This window comes from Zingiber officinale, chromosome 3A (genome assembly GCF_018446385.1).
Source record: "Zingiber officinale cultivar Zhangliang chromosome 3A, Zo_v1.1, whole genome shotgun sequence".
Classification (NCBI taxonomy): Eukaryota; Viridiplantae; Streptophyta; class Magnoliopsida; order Zingiberales; family Zingiberaceae; genus Zingiber; species Zingiber officinale.
Window position 1 is genome coordinate 145,493,782 of NC_055990.1, and position 15,972 is coordinate 145,509,753.

Consider the following 15,972-nt stretch of genomic DNA (forward strand, 5'->3'; position numbering starts at 1 on the left):
GATGATTTGGGTATCCCTAGAATGTTTGGATCGGTTTCCATTGTCTTTGTTGACGATGTTGTGATTTATTACGGATCTGAGGTGAGTCACGTACACTACCTTTGCATAGATCTAAAGATGTTTCGACGAGAACATGTATATGTGATTATCAGTAGTGCTGATTTGGATTGTCTTTTGTGATGATGTTTGGGACACACGGTCACCGGTAGGAGTATACCATGGTTCTACAGGAGATAGAGGTTGTTACCGTTGGGAGCAGCCGAAATTAGTGCAGGAGATCCGCAGTCTTTGGGACTGGCAGGATATTACAGATCTTTCGTCGAGGGTTTCTTTCACATAGTTATGTCACTGACACGCTTAACCAGGGAAGGCGTGAAGTTCACGTGGTCCGAGGACTACGAGACCAGCTTCCAGAAGCTGAAGCGGAGATTAGTGTCGGCTCCGGTTTTGGTTTTACCCTTCGAAGAGAACGGATTCGTGCTCTATACTGACGCACCTCTACCGGGTTTGGACGCTGTTTTGATGCAGCACGATAGAGTAGTCTCCTATGCTTCTCGTTGGTTGAAGAAGCATGAGAAGAACTACCCTGTACATGATCGGGAGCTAGTCGCCATTATTTTTGCCATGAAGATTTGGCGACATTATTTATATGACGTTACATTTGAGATTCTCACTGACCATAAGAGTCTCAAATATCTGTTTTACTTAGAAGGAACCTAATCTCCGACAGAGGAGATGGATGGAGTTCCTGAAGGATTTTGATTGTACCATTAGCTATCACTCAGGGAGAGCTAATGTGGTTGCCGATACACTTGGCAGAAAGTCCAGAGAGATTTTGGCTTGCCACCGAGTTGTGGTTATGAACTTGATTCAGGGATTCTCCGAATTGGGCCTTGAAGAGCAGGGATGGACAGAGTAGGGTATTCTTCTTACCATGGTTGCTCAGTCGTCGATCAGTACGAGGATCCGAGAGCCCTATGTTACTGATCAGTATTGGCAGTTTATTTGCAGCTAGATAGCTTCCGGGTAGCAGACCGAGTTCACACGAGACGAGGAGGGTGTTATACACTTCCGAGGCAGATATTGCGTACTTCAGTCTCATCCAGTCTTATAAGAGTTACTTCCGGAGGCTCATCGCTCATGATTTGCTGTCCACCCAGGCGGTACCCGTGTGTACCAAGATTCGAGGTGTTTCTATTGGTGGAACGACATGAAGGAAGACATCGCGGATTTTGTAGCTAGATGTCTTGTCTGTCAGCAAGTGAAGGCCGAGCATTAGAGATCTGCCGGCTTACTTCAGCAGATTTCTATTCCTGAGTGGAAATGAGAACATATTACAATGGACTTTGTGGTGAGTTTGTCGAGGACATGACGAGACCAAGACGCGATTTGGGTAATCGTTGATCAATTAACCAAATCCGCGCACTTTTTAGCTATTCGGAGGACAGATTTCCTAGATCGATTGGTAGATCTGTTTTGCCGGGAGATCATTAGATCACGTGGTGGCCTATTGAGTATTATTTCGGATAGAGACCCCCGGTTCATGTCTCGTTTCTGGCGGAGTCTGCAGCAGACCTTAGGCACGCAGCTCTGTTTCAGTACAACTTTCCATCCGCAGACAGAAGGACAGTAGAGCGGACCATTCAGACTCAAGAGGACATGTTGAGGTCTTGTGTATTGGATTTTAGGGGCAGTTGGGAGGACCATTTGCCATTGGTAGAGTTTGTCTACAACAACGGTTTGCATTCGGCTATCCAAATGCCACCGTTGAAGCGTTGTATGGTAGGCCTTGTCGGACACCTACTCTCTGGATGAGGTTGGGGAGGCCCAGTTGTTGGGACCTCATAGAGCTCAGCATGAGGCGGAGTTGGTCCGTACTATTAGACGGAGAGTGTTAGAGGCACAGGATTGCCAGAAGAGCTATGCTGATCGGAGTCTGAGACTCTTAGAGTTCTCCATTTGCGACCATGTATTTCTGCGAGTTTCACCCACGAAAGGGGTGAAGAGATTTGGCCTCAGGGGTAAGCTGGCCCCGCGGTATATTGACCCTTTCGAGATCTTGTATAGGATCGGAGCGGTAGCTTACCAACTGGCACTACCACCGTCCCTGTCAGGCGTTCACGATGTTTTTCACGTATCTATGCTGAGGAGATACATACCTGACCCGACGCATGTGCTGACAGATGTCTCAGTTCCAGTTCAGCCTGACATTACTTATGAAAAGGTTCCGGTACGGATTCTCGACCGGAAGGAGCGTCAGTTGCGAAACAAGACTATCCGGCTGGTTAAAATCGGATGACAGCATCATTCGGACGAGGAGGCTACTTGGGAGCTCGAGGATACGATCCGAGCTCGATATCCCCATCTTTTCACTTGAGGTATGTGATTTATTTACCGTTCAGCATTTATACTCTATATCTGTTGTTAGTAATTGCTGATGGTAGATAACGAAATTTGGAGATCAAATTTTTATAAGTGTGGGAGAATGTAAAATACCGGAAATAGGCGAATATGAATAAGGGAATTTTCCATAATTTTTGGACGTTTTCCGGGAATTTTTCTGAGCTCGTTTGGACGAGTTTACGGGGATAAAGGTGGGTCCCGAAAAGGCCGGATTAGGTTACCCCATTGAATGAGGAAAAATTTTATTTTCTTAATCTTTTCCTATTTCCCTTTTCTTTATTTCTTTTCCCTGTGTTTTGTATTTTCCCCGCGTGCCATTCTTCTCCACCGCCGAATTCACCCGTGCCCTAACCTCCTGGCGCCGACGGTTACCTCTTTCTCTCTGATCGAACGCCGGCCAAGCTTCTTCTTCCCCTTTCTTCCTCCTCGCCAGCGTTTGAGCAAGAGCCGCCAGATCCCTCTCTTCTACTCGACGCCGTCTGTGCCCTAGCCATCGTCTTGGCCGCGCCTCCTCCACCCGACAGCGATGTCGCCGCACGGGACAGTGCCGGCGACACTCGAGCCAACGCCAGCCGAGGACCCTACTATTTCCTTTCCCCTCGTGGCTGTGTCCTAGAGCAGTGCCGCCGATTTCCTCTGTGCCAACTCCGACTACTTGACGCAACCATCCAGCCGCCCTCAGTGTGCCCTAGATCGTCGGCGCCGATTGGGGCTCAGGACATAGAGGTGAGGATCCGGTTCTGGACTAGGAGGGAAGTGTCGGGTTGGTTTTTCCTTTGCTGGTTCTTCTAATCAGATTTTGGATTCCTTTTTTGTTGTAGTTTAGGTCAAGTTGAGCCAGGAGAATTAAGTGTTGTGGTGATTTTGGGATTCAACAGCCATTCATTTCAGCCACCCGGGTCCAGCAGCCATGAACTTTGCAGTGGATCAGTGATTTCCTCTTCTGATCTTCTTCTTTGTTGTGTTTTCTCTGCTGTGCTTGTTTTTCCTCCTGGCTGTGGATCAAGGGCACGAGATTGGAGAGGAAGAGTGAAGAAGTCTTTGTTGAGAAGTTTCTATTCTTGTCCAACGACTGCATTTCCTTGCCGTGTGTTAACAGGGAGCAACTATAATAAGGTAAGCTAGAGATCAGATTTGTAGTTTGTTGATGGATTTGAATGGTATCATTAACTGAATATGATTATCATGAGAAAATTGGAATTTAAATGTAATGTGTTGAGTTAGGGAACATTTGATGTGGAGGGCAGCATCCTTTTACCCTGTTTTAGTTGGCCAGCATTGTTAACTGGCGATCACAGCATCGGTCATTCTGTTTTGGGCAGGGAAACCCTTTGACCCTGAGCCACCAGCGACCATCCTGGATTTTGGGTGAGTTCTTATGAATTGGTTTAGATTAAGTTGTTGTGATGGATTATGTTAATTGCAAGTTCTGATTCGTATGGATTAGTTAAAGTCGATTGAGGAGTTAGATGATCCAATTAGGATTTATAATTGGATATGGATTTATGTTAACTTCATGAGGATTTGATTTAGCTAATTTATTTATATGTAATTAGCTAAATCTGGATATCATGTACTACAGGACTTTGACGCGAGACGAGCATCTCGACGTTGGACTTGACTGGATTGAACCTGCTATTTGAGGCGGGTACCTTGACTTATCTTTTTGATATGTCTTGTTGATATGTCTAGTAGATCATAGCCTTTAGTAATAATTATGTTCGTCATTGTTTTGGTATGTCACTTTTGGATACCTGTAACATGCTTGTTTTGCTCACCTGATATGCATTTTATGCTAGTACCCACATGATTATATATACATATGCTCAGAGAAGTAGTGACATACCATGCTTGTTATGTTCAGGACCTAGGTTTTTGATATCCTATCTGGCCTGTGTACTTTAGATCTTCGTATTTAACCATCGATATTATGATACTCATTTTATGTATATGGATATGGTTATGCTGATCAGCTTATTTCCATGCTTAGTGTCATGCATCATGATTGCATGCTGCGCGATTGTCGGCTCCACTATGGTTGAGCACATCGCCAGTTACATGTACTGCACACACCACCACTCATAGGTTAGTGGTATATCAGACAGGTGTGTGGCCTGCTTGGTCTGCTAGTCGAGCTAGAGGGCTTGATCGTGATTCTTATTCTTCTCCAGCATTTAGCGGCCACTCGGTGGCTCCGTTGGTCAGGTGACTCAGGGTGGTAGCCGGCAGAGATACCTCCCCGTCATCGTGTACCGGGAGATGAGAGCATTGAGCTCCCCCCATTATGATTTGGGGTCACAGGACAGGAGTACTCCGACAGCATCCCGTCCACTCAGTCACTCATCAGGTATAGTGACGGTAGAGTGCACGGTTGTCACAGCCCTACCCACTCGGTCTCACCATTGTGTGTGAGATGACTGACTGGCGTCAGGGGTGACCAGGACGCATCATTGACATCATATGCATTTACTACTTGTGTTTGCTGCACTTATATGCTGCATTTGGATGGATGTATATGTTTGACATGCATACAGGATTTATGACACTTCCGGTCTGACGACCTGATTACTCTGATAGGTGGCCCTGGTGAGTACAGTACCCTTCAGCCCTTTTCTATTATGCATTACCTTCTTTTGATTAGGAGACTGTACTCCATAGTTATTACTATTTGTTATAGTTTACTATACATGTCAACTAGGTATCTGCTGAGTTGTTGAACTCACCCCGTGGACACTATCTTTTCAGGTACTAGATTGTTTATGGAGATGCTTGGAGTATTCTGGTTGCCGGTCCCCACATCACATCCGAAGACATGTCTACGTTTTTGTGTATTTTTTTACTTCGGTATTTATAATTGGTGTAATTAGTGTTGTATTCCGATTTTGTTTCTGGAGATGTTATATTGTTGTGTTGTGTAAGACTAGCCGGCTAGCAGTTTTAGTTTTGGGTTGTATGTGTTGTCCTTTTCCGCTGTGTTTTTTTCTTTGTTTTAGTACAGCTGAGTAGGCTGTTAAATATATATATAACTGCGTGGTTGTTTATTTTGTTCCAGTCGAGTGGGCTGATGATATAAACTGCGTGGTTGTGTGTATATTCCAGCCGCTTGTGCTGATGTATATTTTGTATGTAGATTTGCCTCAGATTGTCACCCGTATAGGGGAGATGCTGCCAAAATTTCTTCGGACTGAGACTCCCTCGGGGCGTGACATATTCGCTCCCAGTTGACTGGCCAGTCGACTACACAAGTCGATTGATGAAACCATCAGTCGACTGCTACAGTACTACTATAGTAACGCTACAGAACTACTATAGTAAAACCTTAATTTTAAGATTTTACCCTCGAGTACATTCACTCAGCACTCGTCCTTGCCCGACCAACCTAAACCTAGCCTTCTAGTCTCCTCTATTAGCCTTGCGTCTCTCGGATACCTCCCCATCCTTCACGTCTTGCCTTCTAGAGCTTCCATTGGCCTTGTTATTATTGTCGGGTCTTTCTTTGCCAAGAGGTCGCACGTCCGGGACTTCGTCCATTGTCAAGTCACACTTGGACTTACGTTGCCAAGACTACATGCTTGGACTTACACCGCCAAGACTCATCCTTGGATTTTCCTCCTTTGCCAAGATCATACTTGGACTTTCCTTGTTATACCTGTATCCTGCACACTCACAATGCATATCAAATACAACAATAAACATAACTTAAACCTTTGCCCAAACATCAAAATCTAGGGTACCCAGATTGCTCCAACACAACACATAACTCAGCGAACGGTGATACATATTCACTGTCTCGGTCACTTTGAACCACCTTAATCTTTCTATTAAGCTGGTTTTCAGCCTCATTCTTATAGAGAGCAAATTTCTCTATCGCTCCATCCTTACTTTTGAGAAGATACACATAACAATATTTTGTGTTATCATCTACAAAAGTGATGAAGTATTTATTTCCACCACGTGTTGGTGTACCTTTGAGGTCGCACACGTCAGTGTGAATTAGCCCGAGTAGTTCATTGCTTCTTTCAATATGTTGAAAGGACGACCTTGTCGTTTTCACTTCAACACAAATATCACACTTGTGTTTTGGGTCAAGATGGAATGTAGGTATACTTTGCATGTTTATTAATCTATGCAACACATCGTAGTTAACATGTCCTAGTCTACCATGCCACAAACATGAAGACTTATGCATATAAGTGGAAGAACTCTCATTTTTATTTATCTTAGGTCTAATCACCATTATATTTGGCTTAAACAACCCATTAAATACATAGTCTCTTCCTACAAACATTCTATTCTTAGACAACACAACTATTTCGAACTCAAAAACAATGTGAAAGCCATGCTTGCTTAGCAATGATCAAGACACTAGATTCTTCCGAATCTCCGGAACATACAACACATTGTTCAGAGTAAGGTTCTTGCCCGAGATCATTTTCAGCACCACTTTTCCTTAGCCCATGATGTCCGAGGTTGCTGAGTTTCCCATGAACAACTTGTCTCCATTGACTTCTTCAAAGTTGTGGAGCAGCTCCTTGTTGCAACACACATGTCTGGTGGCTCCAGTATCGATCCACCATTGCTGTGGATTTGAACCCACCAGATTCAACTCAGAGACCATAGCCTAGAAGTGGTCCATTTTTGGTCCCTCGTTTAGGTTGACCTCTTGCTTCTTCTTCGGATTTTTACACTCCGAAGATTTGTGACTCACTCAGTCACAGTTAAAGCACTTTCCAGAGAACGTCTTCTTGCCAATGCCTCCTCTGGGTCCTATCTTGAAAGATTTGGGATTCTTCCATTTCGAGTTTGGACCGTGCTCGACCATGTTGTCTTTCACAGTAGCTTGAGAGAAAAGTTTCCTCTCTGAACTCTTATTGTCTTCTTCAATGAGAAGTATAACAATGAGTTCCTCCACATTCATCTCCTTCCGCTTGTGCTTCAGGTAGTTCTTGAAGTCTTTTCAGCCGGGAGGTAGCTTCTCAATAATAACAGCCACCTGAAAGGTTTTACTCAGAACCATCTCTTCTGAGTGGATCTCATGCAAGATCACCTGAAGCTCCTAGACTTAGCTGATCACCGTCTTGGAGTCAACCATCTTATAATCCAGGAATCGACCCACGATGAACTTCTTGGCCCCTGCATCCTCTGTCTTGTACCTTTTTGTCCAAGGACTCCCACAGCTTCTTAGCCGTTCTCTTCATGCTATACACAACATACAACGAGTCGGCAAGACAGTTGAGGATGTAGTTTCGATAAAGAAACTCAGAATGAGTCCATGCTTCGACTGCACTGATGGTCTGTGCATCAACATCTTCAGCACGTTTGGGAGGGTCCTCGGTCAAGAACCAAGCCAGATTGAGCGTGGTCAAGTAGAAGAGCATCTTCTGCTACCACCTCTTGAAGTTCAGTCCATTGAACTTCTTTGGCTTTTCCCCATGATTGATTGACACAGTCCTTCATGTGTTGAGTTTGTTGCACCTCAACATTTTGTTTTGTGGTCATCTCAACAAAAACGAATATGTTTCAAGATTGTTGGACAATCTGTTGTCGTAGATATTGGGGAATTAACTGAATTGAAATTACACAAAATCAATTCTAACTTATCTGTCGAGATGACCTGAGCTGATAATTTCAGGCTGCCAACGGAGGTTGATTTTTGCTAATTGCTGAGTGCAGCCCGAGCACCAAGTTCGAGCAGGTGAAGTGGCCGACGGGCGAAGCGGCCGAATGAGCAAAGGGATCGAGGATCGAGGCCTGAGATGGTCGCAGTTTCCTTGAAACAGATTCACCCCACCTTCGGCTGTGCTTCGAGGTTTCCTCGAATCGTCTGTTTCCCAAGATGCAGCTGTAAAACTACGAACGCAACCAAGCACTGGTTGTTCATAGCGAACTGAGAATGCACCTGAGTGCTATCACGATCGAGTAGTTCAACCGAGCGGATGCACGATTGAGAGAACAAAATCGAGGAACGAATATGGAGGAATTCTTTCGCTTTTGCTTCTCTTACGCGTCTCCCTTTGCTTAAGATCTAACCTCTTTATATAGGAGCTCTCTCCATGCATTTGTTCACATCATCAATGCATGTGATTCAATATAAACCAACCAACATGCCATAAAACTCCTAATGTAGGACTAAAGTCCCATTTACAATGAAGCTTCTTTCCTCTTCTACCTCTTCTCTATTCACATCACTTATATCCAACAAAAGGATCCTCCTTGCTCACTGCAGACAAGGAAGAAGAGATCCTCTTGCTTACTATAGAGAGAGAGGAAAGAAGCTATGAAGAGAAAAGGTACGAAGGAAGGGAATAGGAAAGGAACGGTTGCGGGGAAAGAGAAGTCTAGGGTAGTGAAAATAAATAGGTTGAATTAAATTGTAATGACATTTATAAATTTTGTTACGATAGGGTGTCTAATATGATATATTTTTTGGAAAAAATAATTTTTGTTAATAAGTGGTATTAAAAAACACTTATAATGACATTTTAAATTGTCATTGAGAAAATATCATAATAGACCTTGTTTCTAATAGTGTCTGCAATACAAATAATGTCAGTGTCGGGTCAGGAAAGGGGTCCCCGACGTTGGCCCTTCAACGCTCAATTCAGTCACCGGAATAGTAGAAAGACGGCGAAAAATATAGCAACAACGGGAGCTGAAGTACAAAATAATGCATACCTCCGCTGGTGCATGAACCCCCTTTATATAGTGCTCTAGTAGCAGACGTGTACGTTTTCTAACTGTCTTATGAAAAGACATGTCAGAAAAATGTCTCTGACATCATTCTTTAACAGGGCGTGTAAATTCCTGACATAACAGTGGAATCTTCCGTCGTACGATTTCTCTGTTGACCATGCCCCTTGTTAGCGATACTGACTCCCAGAAGGATATGATGAGATATATGGAAGGGGTCTCATTGTTTGGCCGAGCAGGGGAGCCGCTCGACCAGGATGGCTCCTTCACTCAGTCGCTTAAGGCTGTTCTTCTCTGTGGTCGTTCGGCTCAGTAGGTCATCCCTTGCCCAGCTGTACAGGTGATCTGGTCAGACCTGCCTTCACTTGGTCACAGTTGTGAGCATCTGATGTCCTCTCTCTATAGTTGTCTCAGCCGAATGAGCGATCTGCTCAGATGAGCTTCCGGGCCGATCGGATCCTTCATGCCCGCTCGACACGTTGTCACCTGTTCAACAAACTTTGGTGAGCCGACGATTACCTTTCTTTAACCTCTTTGACTTTGATCTTCATGTTAACTACTATTCTCGACTTTGACTCATACTTGGTGGACTCCCTTTATCATCACATCACTATCCGATCATATCGAACCCGTCTTCATCCCAAATTGATCTGGTATAGGATCATGATCCAACTGTGCATGCACCCCCTTCTACACTATTCAACCGATAGGTGCCAAATTACTCAACATTATCAAAAGTACATATAAAAAGTTTGAACTAAGACTTGGCCATGAAGCAATATAATCTACCAGGCAGACGGCAACAAACTAACAGCTAAACTCCAACTTATAATTAACTCCTAATTATAATTAATTAACCACAACTGGAACTAATTACTGGACACAAACAAAATACGTATTCTATAATAATTAATCATTTGTTCTGTAGTTTATTTGATCAATCAATGAAGAGTTTAACAGTGTTTTATATATATAATATATATATGTTACAAGCTAAGGCCGGCAACTGATGACTTTTTATTATAATTAATTTTTACAGCTCTGTCATTAATCATTCAACACCAAGTCCAACATAACCCCAATTAATTAATCCTTAATTAAGTCTTTTTAATTATGTTTCCTATATATGAGCTTGCAGAGATCATGTTTCTTAATAATAATTAAATCATGGAAGGAGGTGATGGAAACAAGGAGATCATCAAGGAGGTGCAAGAGGTAGGAGAAGGAGGTGGTGAAAGAGGAGGCAGCGGCGGTGGCCGGATGATGTATGAGTGCATGTTTTGCCAAGGAGGCTTCATGACAGCACAAGCTTTGGGCGGCCACATGAACATCCACCGCCGGGAACGAGCCCGAATGATGTCGCAACTCGATCTTACTCAACCTCAAACACAATTACCACCACCTCCTCCTCTTTCCTTTTATGGCCTAATTACCGGTCCTCGCTTTACAAAAGGATCAAGTTCGAGTCAAGGAGGAGCCATTCTACCACCGCTCCCTCCTCCTTTGGATCATCATGACCTAATTATTGATTGTTGCACCGAGAGAGGATCGAGTTCAAGTCAAGCAAGAGTAGTCTCCTTAGAATTGCACCGACCGCCCGATGATAGGCCAAGCGCTGAGCTGCCACTTTTTCATGAGGATCATGATTCGCACAACCAAGATGAGTTGGATAAGAAGCAGGAGGAAGAAGTGGACTTGGAACTTAGACTTGGACGAGGACGTATAGTATGAATTGTACTCAAAGGTTTGTACGTAGTTAATTTGATTTCATAAATTTGTTTCTGATCTCTGTGTATATACATATATATACAGATTGTTAGTTAATTATGCATTCCTTTTTATTACTAATATTGTGATTCTTTCATAATATTTTGTAGACGAATTAAAATTTTGTGTATTGATAGAGCAACAAAGCTAAGAAACCCTAATTATCTACATGAAATTTAGGGCTTTCAGACATGCACAAAACAAATGATCATACACATTTAGTTAGTGTTTTTCACAAAATTTCTTCGTTCCTATATAAGCAAAGACACACGAACAAACTTAATTACATGAAATTTAGGGGCTATAAATTAAAGAAGCTCTTTAGCAAGTATATGTACATAAAGGCATGCAGACATAAAATTACATGAAGTTTAGGATTTCACCACACACCTTAACAATTAAATTTAGATGATATTGTCAGTGCAATTAGGGTTTAATTCCAATGAAATTTTCTTGCAAAGTATGTAATTAAAGTCACTCGTACACAAACTTACATGAATCATGACATTTAGGGTTTCCAACACACATGTATATAAAGATTCAATTAACAACTTTTAGTAGGGTATATATGTGGTATAATTTTCTTTGATTTGTATACATTTCTGTAGTGTCAAGCTTATTGATCAATATTTGAGAAAATTATATATGCGAAATATGTATGACATCAATGGTTAAAAAGTTTAACTATGAATGATTAGTTTTGTGATTTCCCTCCATCTTGATCAATTATCAAAATTAGTTTTATGATCAAATTTAAATATTAGTAATAGATGTTTCAATCATCAATAACCAATTTTCAATAATTCATGGTGAATTAATCAACTTTTAAAATATTTTAAAAATATTATTCTTATGTGTGCTATTGCATGAGTTTTTAGAAACATTTTATTAATACAAAATATTTATTAAATGGTAGTAAGTACATATTACTTGTAAATTAAATATGTATTATAAAATAAAATATAGTGGATCACACTTAACTATGTTTTTTTAGTACTATTGCTTCAAATTTATCTTTATTGATTTTACAAGTTCAATGTGTACTATCTAATAGAGTTATACTAATTAAAATTAATCAGTTTAAAATCTTCAAACTTTTATGCTCTTCTACAAATCCTTTTAGAATTGTTGCTTCCATATATAACCAATGCTATAGTGTCTATTCTAACTATATAGCGCTAATACATTAGCATTAACCAAATTGTCAGTCTCGTCTCCTATTTCATGTGATATCACTATGCCAAGTAATTATCACGCTCATCTCTTCCTGCATGAAGCCTAAATTAAAGGTCCCCTCGGGACGGTGTGATGGTTAAGATATGGGGTGTTACCACATGAGGTCTTGGGGTCAAAACTCGACGTAACCGAGCATAACCTCCCCCATGTCTTGGCCATTTGCACTAATGGCTAGTAGTCACCCGTGATTTACCTCCTCCGTGTTGGCCTAGGGATGGGTTGGCGGGGGCGCTGGGGGCGAACGAATCGTCTTTTGCCACATGAAGCCTAAATTAAAGGTCCCCTCGGATGGGTCTAGTGGTTAACGCGCATGAGGTGTTGTCACAATGAGGTCTATGTATTAGTCACTATTCCAAAGGCTAGTAGCCGCCCGTGATTTACCTCCTCCGTGTTGGCCCTGGGACCGGTTGGCGGGGGCGCTGGGGGCGAGCGTATTTGCCTTTTGTCACAATAAAGCCTAAATTAAAGGTCTTGTGCTCTTGGGGTGGGGCGGTGCACACCGGCGAAGTCAGCCTGGGTCATCTACTCGAGTTGTGGGCCTCAAGTGCGGATGTCGGCCAGTGTCAACGTCACTCGGGCTAACATTTTTTTTTTTTTCAAAATTTTCCCTTTCTCCTAAAAAAATCATCTTTCCACCATCGTTGGGCCTCGGGCTATAGTCCGGGTAGCCATCAACGTAACATGGCTCCGCTCTTGGTGGTGTGACGATTGAGATATAGAGTGTTGTCACATGAGGTCTTAGAGTTAAAACTCGGCACGTCCAAGTATGTCTTCCTCCATGTCTTGGTCACCTATACTAATGGCTAGTAGTTATCCGTGATTTACTTTCTCCATGTTAGCATAGGGATGAGTTGACAGAGGTGTTGGATGAGCGAATTACCTTTTACTATATGAAATCTAAAGGTCTCAGTGATAAGGCCAAACAAGCCTTCAAAATAAGATTGCCCATCGTTGTGGTCATCCAAGATCAAACAAGTTGTACTTGTTTATCACTTAAGAAGATTATAACCCTTAATGTCTAAGATAAAATTAAAATCACTTCCTATATGTTATTCTCTTAAGACAAGTAGAAAAACCCTCGATGCATCAAAAAAATCCTACAACCACAATTTGTTTATTTAAATGGATTGGTTATTAGTATATCATGTACAATTACGTACATTAATCTTACATCTTGAAATAACGATCAAAATAAAATATTGTCATTAAATAAAGATGGATTAAAATTTTAACGACTAAGATCCACACCATCTCAATATTTTTCAACTCAAACGAACAAGCCGATGTTATCCCATTGGACATTAACATTTATACAAGTGAAGAATTGTTGATAACAAGCATATGACAGCATGTAGAAGAAAGAGAAGTTAAATTGTATTGAAAAAAATAAATTCGATAATGCAATACCTTGCATTCGATTGAAAAAAATCTATTCAATTGGTTACTATGATCTGTAGTAATATAACATACAGATCCTAAACATCCTCAAGCTCTTTAGACAAGATAAGCTCACTCCAATCAAATGGATTGCTCAGTACTTTTACATGTTTTCATAACCTAAGGCTATGAGAAAGTGGTCTGCAGAAAATTCAATATATTGAATCGTTAGCTTAGCGTTTATCCCATCTGCGGCAACAACAAAAGCATCGTGAATAAACTCTCATTGTATATTACTAGCATCAGAGAGAATGAATCACACTTTCTCCTCTAATAGGTGTCACGGTAGGACATTCAGATTATCTCCCAGATTTTCACGGTTCGAACCTCAACTACGATGTATTTACAGGAATTTTTCTTTTAAATGGGGAGCGTAATTAAAAGATGTTGGACTTCTGGGCTGGCCGCCACGTGCGCTTCCTGATTTACTCTGGTGATCGGTAGGAAACTTTCGTGGGACCAGACCGATCATCCTAGAGATAATCAATAAAATTAATTGAAATTATCAATTTTTTTCTTTTAGAAGACTGTATAAGAGATATGCAAACTTGCAATGTATAAATCAACCATGTGATATGTATTCATAGCGGGTGTGAGATATGACATCAATCCTCATGTTTTTGAGCCAGATTATAGCGCAGAAGGAACCAAAGAAAAAGATACCCTCCACACGAGTAAAGGTAAGGAACCTCTCAGCAAAGAGATCCGGAAGATTTTATCTATTGACAAGCCCAATTAACTTTCCGAGCGACTGAGGGAATCATCTCATGAAAGAGATACTTCAATAAATTTGAATTTTCATATCGCACAATTATTCTATTCATAGTATACATCGCACGTTGCACAATTATAAGTTGTTAAGGCACCTTCAAGTGAAAAACTTTATTTGTCGAAGATAAAGTTTTATCTTCAGCTAACGGCTAGGAAAGACGCCTCCAACAAGCTGGAATGCGCTTTCCATGAGGTAGATCGACTCCTTAGCTAATCTCTTCATGTGGGTAATGATCCGGCTAACCGGAGTTGAACTCACCCGAATCCAACTCTGACATTTTCCTTGAGTAGGCTTCCTTCTCGGCTTCTCGTCCCTTAAACATTGCGCACACCCTTCTCGTCTACCGGTGCATTCTTCCGCAGTACCTTGTCCCTCAGATGCACCGTACCCATATACTCCTCTCCTGTACCATCCTTCTTGCTAGCTGAGTCTTTCGCTCGACTTCTTTTGTTCCTAAGCTCCTACACTTAGACACAAAGATCAAACACAACAAAACCTAACTTTAACTTAGTTAATCACACCAAAACTATTATGGGGTAATTACATACTGGACTTGACTGAAGTCTTGGCAGATTAAGGACATTAGGGAGAAATCCTTGGGGCCGAGGATACTAGGAGGGAAGCCATGGGGGTCAAGAACACCAGATAGAAGTCTAGACGGGTCGAGGACTAAACGTCTAGCAGGAAGTCCCAAAGGTTAAGATTGTATGTTGAGCAAAACTCCAAACAAGTCTGGAAAACTAGATATTTGGCAAACAAGTAATCTCTCCTAAGAGGAGTAGGTGATAACGCATGACCTTGAAGGGAATAGTAGACATCGATCTAACCTATAGTTTCAGCAAAATCCAAAAGTCAGGACTAGACAATTCTAAGATTGTCAAGTCATTCTATTTTATATTATTGTGTTTTCTATGCTAACTTTATGATGTAGGAGTTAAAGCCTAAAATTAGCTAATCTAGGTGCCTAGAAGGGATCCAAGCACCCTAAGCCCAACCCGATGATAGGATAAGGTGACAACTTCTGATTGATCAGAGCATGTTAGCTTCTAGGTGTTAGAATGTATACTAAAAGTCTACCTTTTTGTATAAATATTTATTTTGAAATAAGAATCACATTGGTCAAATATCTTCATTTAGTTAAATGCAGGTGTCCATTTAATTTATATTGTAGATAACATGGTGCGTGGTGTCACACAGAAGATCATGTTATCGGTTCCTTATAAATTATAAATAGAAGCTCACAACCAAGATGCATTGGAACAAACCATTGTAATGGTTGTAGTATAATTTGGTACTAATTTATCTTGACTATAAAATTGTTAGAGTGTATACTAAAAGCCTAGCTTTTGTAAACATTTATTTTTGAAATAAAAGAATCACATTGGTCAAATGTCTACATTTATTTGTTATGTGTAGTTGTTCAATTAATTTATATTGTAAATAACATGGTGTGTGGTGTCACATACAGAAGATCATGTTATCAGTTCTTTATAAATTATAAATAGTTGCTCACAACTAAGATGGAAAGGAACAAACCATTGGAATAGTCGTAGTGTAATTAGGTATTAGTTTATCTTGACTAATAAATTACACTAGTACACTCTAAGTGTATTGAGTAGGACCATTTTAGGTAAGTTCTTTTTATACTGACTTAATAAAAGAACTAG

General features: G+C 41.2%; 1 long non-coding RNA gene across 1 annotated transcript; it reads left to right on the forward strand.

Moving 5' to 3' along the window:
• The first annotated feature begins 2,960 nt into the window (after positions 1-2,960).
• LOC122054103 lies at positions 2,961-4,040 on the forward strand. The gene is made up of 4 exons (XR_006132562.1): positions 2,961-3,129; positions 3,230-3,519; positions 3,628-3,771; positions 3,986-4,040. It is a non-coding gene; the product is annotated as an uncharacterized LOC122054103 (long non-coding RNA).
• Positions 4,041-15,972: the final 11,932 nt, after the last annotated feature.